This window comes from Nipponia nippon, unplaced genomic scaffold (genome assembly GCF_047370975.1).
Source record: "Nipponia nippon isolate SJK-2023a ecotype South Korea unplaced genomic scaffold, ASM4737097v1 scaffold_104, whole genome shotgun sequence".
NCBI classification, from domain to species: domain Eukaryota; kingdom Metazoa; phylum Chordata; class Aves; order Pelecaniformes; family Threskiornithidae; genus Nipponia; species Nipponia nippon.
Genome location: NW_028262296.1, coordinates 4,395 through 12,470, shown reverse-complemented (window position 1 = coordinate 12,470; position 8,076 = coordinate 4,395).

Here is an 8,076-nt window from a genome sequence, read left to right as displayed (position 1 = left end):
CCTCCTTGTGGCCTATGAGCTGATCAGATACAGGTCACCTCACATTCCTCTTCCAGTGCCGTGCGACTGTTCTGGGACCTCGCGATCGCTGCCCTGTTCAAGGGGCCAAACAGAGGAAGTTAGGGTTAGGAGGGGTTGAAGGTGAGGGGGCTGGAGCACAGGAATGAGGGCTTTGGGGCTTAGGTGTTCAGGTTAGGGCTTCGAGATCAGAGCTCACCTTTCAGTGCTGGGGATTGGGCAAAGGCTTAGGGAGCGGCCTTGCTGTTCTTCTGTTCACCTAGAAATTTAGAAGACATCAGAGCAACTACCTTCGCTGCTTCTACTGCAAAGCTGTTCTTGAGAACAGGAAATCCTCTTCCGACTTGAGCGTGTGCTTTTTTAGCAGTTAGTTCCCTGTAAGCAGAAGAGAACTGGAGCTGGTCAGCCCAGCACTGCCTCAAATGACCCAGGCTGGGCAGTCCATCCTGAGCTGCCACAGCAGGGCTTCAGGGCCCGCAGGTCCCGTTGCCTCATCAGAGCACAGGGACACATTCTACATGGGAATCTGAGAATAAAGGACTCGGCAGCCCCTTTGCATGGGAAAGAGGGGTGACAGGGTGAGATGCTCGCGGGCAGAGGTGGTTGGGGGGTAACCCGGAGGGCAGGAGCAGCAGGAGGAACGCGAGCCTGCTGCTCTACCTGCCATGGCAGTTGGGCAGTGTGGGGTTGGTTTGGGGCAAACAGCATTCTGAGGGGTCCGTCCCCATGGCGATCATTCCGCCAGCACCTGCTTCAGCCAGCCTTGCAATGCTTTGATTTTTCATACCACAACAACTTCCCACCTCCATGATTTTCCATCCTGCTGATGAGTTCCTGCCCTCAGTGTTGGTTTCCCAGCCCCACGATGGTTCCCCGTCCCAGTGACGATTTCCCATCCCAATGGTGGTTTGCTATCCCAATGGTCTCCCATCCCAAGCATGATGTTTTGGGGGAGGCAAATTTCCTGTCCAAGGGGAAGGGATGGGGCCAGCACCAGTGGCCCTGTGATGCCAACACATGTGTGCTGTCCCATCCTGCCCTGGTGGTGGGGATGGGGGTTTGGGGCACTTTTGGGTTGTTTTTGTCCTCCCCTCTGTGCCCTGGGGGGCAACTGCCGCTCCCAGCTGTGGTGGAACCGGTGCCAGCATTGGTACCGTGTGGCCATGATGGGGAGCTGTCATGAAAATTTGGCAAGTGGGCTATCCTGACTAAGGAGAGAAGCTGGGACGCAGGGTATAGCATTACAAGAGGAATTCTTGCATTCGTGCGCATGAGCCGTCCCATTCAAACTGCGGCACCACAAATGCGGTTTTACACATGCTTCTTATGCTTTTCAAGCATTCAGGTCCAATGCACTTTGACCAATCTCTGCTTAACACACACACAGGCTGCTGTTCTGCAAAGCAACTCTAATTCTGTGGCGTCATCATCCATCTGCTTCTTTGTTGATCTTGGCATCCCTGGAGTTGGTCTGGCTGCAGATCCTGATCTCTGATGGCAGATAAGGGGAGGGTTTCACAGAGGTGTCGGAGGGGCTGGGATGCTGGCGTGAGCTGGGTCATCCAGGGGCATCCTTTCTTCTTCAGGGTGGGGGCTGTCCTTCTCCTCCTTGCAGTGAGCTGGGGGCCTTTAGTCCTGCTGACTGAACCATGACTGTGCAGTATACAACGTCAACTAGATGTGTATCTGTCTATCTTCAGGAACTCGATCCAATTTCATACTCTCATGACTAATTGCTGCAATAGTTAGGGCAAGAGATTTTCCTAGAAGAGCCCCTGGGGTGTCCCTTTGTGGGGGTCCCCGGGAGGTACTTGTGGGGGTTGCTCGTAGATGGTTGGGAGATGCAGGTACTGGGGGCGATGGTAGCAGTGTGGCGTGGGGATGCTGTTCCTGAGGACACCGGTTTTAGCCTGCGGTGGGGATGCCGACGGTGGGGCTGTCAGGAGCAGGACAGGGCAGAGATACCAGGGGTGTTGGTACCAGGCCGGGGTGGGGATGCTGCTTCCAGGGCACCACCGCAAGGTGGTGCCGCCTTTCATAGGGGTGGCCGCCTTTCACCAGGGAACAAAATGGAGGGACAAGGAGCACTAGTTCAGAGCTGGCCTGTGGCTGTATCTTGAGGGGAAGATGAAATTCATTGGAAATGAACCTGTAAGAGACCAGGTGCTTTGTCCACAAGTCTCACAGACACAGTCCTGTACCTGGGAAGAGTGGAGAAGAACCCCTCAGCAACCCCAATGTGGCAGCCAAAGCTGGGAACAGGCACGCTTACAGCCCTGGGCAGGTTTTTCTTCATCCAGCTGGTGCAGCTCAGGGAGGAGGTGGGAGCTCTGCCGGCAGATGAGCAGCCCTTCGTCAGCAGTGCATGGGGAAGCCTGGGGGCTGCTGGCTGTGGGAGGTGCCCGGGCCGTGGCAGCTGTGTGGTCTCGAGGGGACACGCCCGCGTGCGCGCCCATGTCACAAAGGGGCAGTGATGCAGCACCCACCCGGCGCTTGTGACCTCACCTGGCCAGGGCTTGAAATGCTGAAGAGCAGGCCAGCGAAAGCTAGTTGGGCTGAGCTGGCCTTCGGGATAACTCAGCTCCTTCCATTGCTACTTGCGTGCCCACTTTTTTCCAACCATTTATCGTTTCCTGCCCACTTCTCCTCAACTTCCATCCTCGTTCAAAGGTAATTATGATTTGACTTTCAGGACACAGCATAGGGTAGGTAGATAGAGGAGAAAAGTATAGGCTGGTGTGTGCCTTCCGCGCTCTAGGCTGAGCTATTACACCTTTCTAGGCTGGCCAGATATGGGCTATGGGTAGAGTTCCTCTTTGCTAATTCTTATATTTCTTTGCCATATCCCAGGAGAGGTAAGTAGGGGGGTGGCAGTGTAGTCTGAGGCGTTGGGCTCAGCATGGAATGACAAGAAGCCCACCCTGACTGATGGGGTAGGAAGGGAGACAGAAAAGGAGGACGGCAAAGGCAGCCGTTGAAGTAGCGGCCGAAAGCCGGTCACTGCTGTGTACAAGGTGGGAAAGTGTGGGCTGGAGAGCCAGAGGGCTCTGCTGCTAACGCTGGCCACAGGTAAGCAGCAGGTCCCCTTTAGAGAAGGTGACACGCAATGCAGTGTGTCAAAAGGGCCTTGGTAATTGCTGTCAGTTGGAGTCCTGTGACAGGGACAGCAGGGCCATCAGCCTGCAGCTCTGCAGCACTTACAAGTACCACTGAAACACTTCTGATGGCAGACGTTGATCTATGGGTTTCGTTTGGAATTTTTTTCAATCATTTTCTTGAACTACGATTATTTCTTTGCAATCAGGTGACAGGACTGGTGCTGATCTCTTTCTGGAGCGCGTCCTGACATCCTTTGTCATCCAAAGCTTTCCGCTCTGTTCCTGAGAGGAGCGATGGCCGCAATGGGGAATGACTCCTGTGAGTAAGGGCTTCACCATTGGACTTTGTGAATGCCCAAAGGCGACGGACGTGGCTGCTGCTCCATCCCTGACTGTGGATGTGCTGACAACCTAGAGTGAATTCTGGGGCGTTTCCTGGTAGCAGCCAGGCTCACCCAGGAGTTTTTGATTAGACACAGGAAAATGAGTTTTGTCCCTCCTCTGCCACGATGGAAAAGACTCTGAAAGATGACATTGCTCGTACTGACATCAGTAGGGTTACCTTCTGGGCTAGGGACTTGCTTGTTTTCATGAAGTCACTATCAGAAAAAGGGAAGACTTGACCTGATAATCCAATTCAAGAGTCTAGAGGGAAAGGAAGGTAGCCCGAAGCACAGAAATCAGAGTGTGGCTTTCTTGGAGTTTTGGCAAAGGAAGCAGGGCAACAGACTCTTTTCCAAAACTGCTTCTTGACCAGTCATTGTCAATGGCAGTGTTAGGCTTCCCCAGTGTTTCTGTGTTGGAGGTTAGAGCTGCTTGTCCTGGGGGCTCCTGTACAGAGCTTGACTTTTAAACGATGCTTTTGTGCAACCACATCGTCTCCTCTCTTTTCAAATGTCATTTCCCTGCAGCCATTGCCGAGGGAATGGCTCTGCCGCAAAGGATCCTCTTTCCCCCGGAGAAGCTTTGCATGGATTGGCAGCAAAGACAGAGAGCTGGAGCAGGACTCCACAACCTGGGCAATACGTGCTACCTCAACTCCGTCCTGCAGTGCCTGACGTACACACCCCCTCTCGCCAACTACCTGCTCTCTCGGGAGCACAGCCGCTCGTGTCAGTACTTTTATCAACAGCTCCTTGCAAATCTGGTGGGCTCTTCCCAAGGATTCCCAGCATCTGGAATTTGATTGAGGAGAAAAGCAGCCCTCCTCTCTCAATCCCCCGAGTTGGTGTTCTTTGAACACTCAAGCCTAGAAGCCCCTTGTCCTATCTCGGTGTATTCATCTTCAGAGAGGCACCTCTTTCTAGCCCCCGCTCTCGGTCCCTATTCCTGCAAGTTAAACTCTCTTTGCTTCTTGCACAGAAAACTTTTGTCAGTTCAGCATCCCTCTGAAGAAAGTTTTCTATGCACTACAATGTCCCAGTGGGCCATTGGCACCTTGGGAGAAGAGGAGCGGGGGCTGTTCTTGTAACTTCAGGATCTCCATTAGGTTTCCCACCGCTCTGGAGATCTTGCTAACCCGAGACGCTTCCCTCCCTCCCTTCCTCTTCAGGTCGCCAGCAAGGCTTCTGCATGATGTGCAGAATGGAAGCACATGTTAACAAGGTCCTGCATTCCTCAGCCAGTGCCATCCAGCCTTGGAGTGTTGTCAATGTCCTCACACGTGAGTCATTTCAGGTGCTTTTACAGGTTTCCTTCCCTTCCTGCGGGGGACAACTCCTAACTTCTTCTTTCTTAGGAATAGGAGAACATTTCCAGCATGGCATGCAGGAAGACGCCCACGAGTTCTTACGCTGCACTGTCGATGCCATGCAGAGAGCTTGTCTGAGTGGAAGCAACGAGTAAGCACAAGCAAATTCCCTTTTCAATGCTCCTGAGGCCTTTGGACTCCTTGGTGTACTCCCATCAAGGAAACCCTACCGCCAGGGTTTTCAGACAAAGCAAAACTCCTGGAGGAGATCACTCTCTGCCCTACTTCTGAGCTCCCTGCCTTACCCTTTCTTTCCAGCTTGGATGTCTCTTCTCAAGCAACTACCATCGTCCACCAAATATTTGGGGGCATGCTGAGATCCAGAGGTACTTTTCCATGACTATCGCTCTGCTTGGAATTGTCTGTGTCCTTCTGTCTGCCTGTGATAAACAGCTGATCGTGTGACTGGCGTAGCAGGTATGGAGGCCGTAAACCGGCACAGTCAGTCGACTTCCCCTGTCGCTGAGCATTTTGATTTGCCTTCCAGTCACGTGCTTGAGCTGCAAAGCCGTTTCCGATTCCTACGAGGCCTTCCTGGATCTTCCTTTGGATATAAATGTAAGAGGGTTTGTAAGACATCCCAAGGCCCCCGTAGCTTTCCAGAATAAACGCAGGTGGTGTAAAACCATATACTGCAAAGCCAAGAGAAGAGAGCTTGGTGGTGGGTGGGGAGTGGAATGGACTGTGTCCTTCTGGGGAGGCCATGGCAGTGGTCTCCCTGTAGGTGCTGGCTTTAAGCGGGACAAGCACACATTATCCTCCCTGCACCCTTGATGGACTCTCCTCCTTCTTCCCTTTGCCCTCCCTCAACACCCCTCTGGCTCCCAGGCTGATGGGTTGTGTTGTTTTCATTCTGATGACCCTGCACCCCATCAGTAGCTGAACTGAGTGGTGCCACAGAGAGGTCGCTTTGATAGCCCTGGGCATTCCTGGGAAATGAGGAAATGTTCAGCATAATACCCTCTTTCTGCCTCCTTCTGGACACTGCTTGTGGGTTCACAGTGGGTCTCCTCAGCCTCAGCTACCTGCGCCTTCTTGGCAGCTCTTAGCCAAGTGTTTGGGCGAGGGCGTTTCCCCGAGCTCAGTGCTCTCCTTTCTCCCTCCTCCAGGCAGCCTCCTCTGTCACCGCAGCTCTGGAGGACTTTGTGAAACCCGAGCAGCTGGATGGGGAAAACTGCTTTAAATGTAGCAAGTAAGATGATTACTAACGCCATATTAATGCTAGATCCTTCCTGAAGGTGCTGCATGTCATCGTGCAGAAGTCCTCTTTTCATGGAGGTTTAATGCCCAGTAATGGGCAGCAGCTGTTGTTTAATCTGGTACTTATGGTTCTGAATAGCCTTAAAACAGCGTCAGGATGTGTGAGACAGGAAAGCTTGTCTTGCCTTCTGGCGGGGAAAAAGGGTGCCCTTCAGCATCTGGCTCTGTGCTTGCTTTCAAGGTGTGACAAGATGGTTGCCGCCTCCAAGAGGTTTACAATCCATCGCGTGCCCAAGGTTCTCACCGTGTGTCTGAAAAGGTTTGAACATCTCACCGGCAGGAAGATCAGCAAGGTGTGTACGCAATTGGAGTGCAACTTTCTCTTCCTGGAGCGGGAGGTGTCCCAAAGCAGTAGGCTCTTTCACAAGCCGTTCATGTTGGGTTCGTCGTGTTCCCTTCTGGGGAGACGAGAGTTCCCGTGGGAAGACAAGCATGGACTCTGCTCCGACGGAGCTGCTTTGGCCAAGAACAGTTTCCTGCCACCCAAACCATGACATGTTGAAGGCTCGTCCATGTACTAGCTCAGGATCATTTCTGAGCCCTCTTGGTCTCTCTGTAGGTGGTGGAGTATCCCGAGTACTTGGATCTTTGGCCATACACATCTCGGACAGCAGGAGAACCGCTCCTCTACGCCTTATATGCTGTCCTGGTACATAGCGGTGGCAGCTGTCATGCAGGACACTATTTCTGCTACACCAAGGTCAAGAGCAACTTCCTTCCTAGCAGGGGAAAAAATGTGTGCTGGGGAAGGCAAACTTTCTCAGCAGTGTTACTGGCAGCCAAGGTTCTGGGGGGAAGGTCTCCTTACCGGCTGCGTTGGAGTTGTTTTGGCGTGCTCTTGGTTCGGTAGTTTTCTGCCTGTGTGATCACTGAGAAACCAGGCAGTTCCTCTCCAGCTATCGATGCCTTTCTTTGCAGGCCAGCGATGGACTGTGGTACAAGATGAACGATGCGTCTGTGGAGGGTTCTGACATCAACACAGTTCTCAGGCAGCAAGCCTATCTACTGTTTTATGTCAGGTAATAACCAGTGCTAAAATGTGTTTCGAATACGTTTCCTTCTCCTGGCTTTGCTCTTTATCTTCTCATCCTCCTGAGTGTTTCTCTTTTGGTCCTAGGAGACAGTTCCTACCTGCATCATTCAGTGCTGTCAAGTCTGAACTACCTCACCTCTGTCCTTACTTTTCCTTGCCGGGCTTTCGGCTCCTGCCCTGCTGTAAAGTGCTCCTTGTCTGCTCTCTGAAGCTGGCTAATGTAGAGAAGAGTACTTAAAGGGGGCCTCCAGGAAAGATGGGGAGGGACTCTTTATCAGGGAGTGTAGTGACAGGACGAGGGGTAAGGGTTTTAAACTGAACGAGGGAAGATGTAAATTAGGTATTAGGGAGAAATTCTTTACGGTGAGGGTGGTGAGACACTGGAAGAGGTTGCCCAGAGAAGCTGTGGATGCCCCCTCCCTGGAAGTGTTCAAGGCCAGCTTGGATGGGACTTGGAGCAACCTGATGGAGTGGAAGGTATCCCTGCCCATGGCAGGGGACTTGCAACTAGATGATCTTTAAGGTCCCTTCCAACCCCAACCATTCTGTGATTCTGTGATTCTATGAAATGGAGGCCGTAGGGGGGATAAAGACAAGGACTTGCTCTGACAGGTGTAGACCTGGTGGGAAGACCCCAATCGAATTTCTCATTTCTAGTCTCGCTTATATCTTCTCTCTGTTGTGGAAACCGCTCCAAGAAAATGACTGAACCCCAGAGGAGGCTGCAAGAACAGACCTAAATGGAGATCACTCTTTGTTTCTCCAGGTGCACTGATTTGAAAACTGGAGAAAGGGCTTCTTCCTCACCAGCACCATCATATGCCCGTCCCTTCCTCAGTCAGTGGGGGGCCGACAGCAAACAGGCGTGCTCTGTGGGACCACAGGGTCTGCCTCATCGGACTAAGGTAACTCTGGGG